This window comes from Saprolegnia parasitica (genome assembly GCF_000151545.1).
Source record: "Saprolegnia parasitica CBS 223.65 unplaced genomic scaffold supercont2.19, whole genome shotgun sequence".
Lineage (NCBI taxonomy): Eukaryota > Oomycota > Saprolegniomycetes > Saprolegniales > Saprolegniaceae > Saprolegnia > Saprolegnia parasitica.
In genome coordinates this window covers 189,370-190,831 of record NW_012156413.1, presented here as the reverse complement: position 1 = coordinate 190,831, position 1,462 = coordinate 189,370, and the positions used below count along the sequence as shown (strand labels likewise).

The 1,462-nt window shown below is 42.1% G+C and overlaps 2 non-coding genes across 2 annotated transcripts; both read right to left on the bottom strand.

The window, feature by feature from the left end:
- Positions 1 to 109: 109 nt before the first annotated feature.
- Positions 110 to 182, bottom strand: SPRG_30058. Its single transcript has one exon. It is a non-coding gene; the product is annotated as a tRNA-Val (tRNA).
- A 969-nt stretch (positions 183 to 1,151) lies between these two features.
- Positions 1,152 to 1,224, bottom strand: SPRG_30057. Its single transcript has one exon. It is a non-coding gene; the product is annotated as a tRNA-Val (tRNA).
- Positions 1,225 to 1,462: the final 238 nt, after the last annotated feature.

Sequence of the window (1,462 nt, the reverse complement as noted above, 5' to 3'; positions counted from 1 at the left end):
CTCTTTCATGAGTACTTTGATCATTCACAGCCATGGAGATAGAAAGAGTGTGGGCGTGGCGGCAAAAATGCAGTGCGCCATGGGCACACATGGTAATGTTTAAAAAGTATATCAGTAGAGGGGATCGAACCCTCGATCTCAAGCGTGTGAAGCTTGCGTCCTAACCACTAGACGATACTGACCTTTGATGATTTCCATGCTCATCGAACCGACCCGTACAGAAATTGCATACATATAATTGCCGAAACTTATACCAACAACAACTATAACAAACCAGTCATCCACAGTACTTGTACACACACATGCTCCCCTATCACCAACGATGCGTCGCACAGGCATCTATCGCTATTTTATCGATAGTGCAGTATGCCAATCAAGTACTTCTACAACGCTGGGTTGCTTTCAAATAAATTTCTTTCGACAATGTGATTTTTCTCGTACAATCTGCCCACATATCATCGATATAGTAGCCCTGGAAATCATACTAAGCTCCATGGATAGCATACCATTACAAGAAAAGTATACATGGACGCATTCCTGTCTTGGATTCCACTAAAATAAACTTTGTGATGACAATTCGCATGTTTTTTTTACGGGCCCCATTGTCATCATTAGACGATGTCAAGCGCTATACTTCATCTGATACAAGGCCAATGCCAATTGAGCTCCAACCCGTCCAATTTCATTAGAACTCGATTATTTGTCATTTTAAAACTACCAAGTCGAATGCATCGTGCTAGATGTCGATATTGATGATGCGATGAGGTGTTTCGAGACCTCCGAAACATTCTCTATCGACATGCCATTTATGAGCGACTTCATTTCCGAGCCTGAAGTTGGTCTTGCGAGATCTCGGGCGTGCCAAAGCGAGCCCAATATCCCAAAAATACACAACAAAAAATTGTCGATTAATTTTCTCTTGATAAGCGCAGCATTGCCATATAGCCCCATGAATGTCAATATTTTTCTAGACGAATAACATGACGAAAAAAATAGTTTCGTGTCCAAAGAAGCCATATAATGACTCTAAAATGTCTGTTCTCTTTCATGAGTACTTTGATCATTCACAGCCATGGAGATAGAAAGAGTGTGGGCGTGGCGGCAAAAATGCAGTGCGCCATGGGCACACACATGGTAATGTTTAAAAAGTATATCAGTAGAGGGGATCGAACCCTCGATCTCAAGCGTGTGAAGCTTGCGTCCTAACCACTAGACGATACTGACCTTTGATGATTTCCATGCTCATCGAACCGACCCGTACAGAAATTGCATACATATAATTGCCGAAACTTATACCAACAACAACTATAACAAACCAGTCATCCACAGTACTTGTACACACACATGCTCCCCTATCACCAACGATGCGTCGCACAGGCATCTATCGGCTATTTTATCGATAGTGCAGTATGCCATCCAGTACTTCTTACAACGCTGGGTTGCTTTCAAATAAATTTCTTTC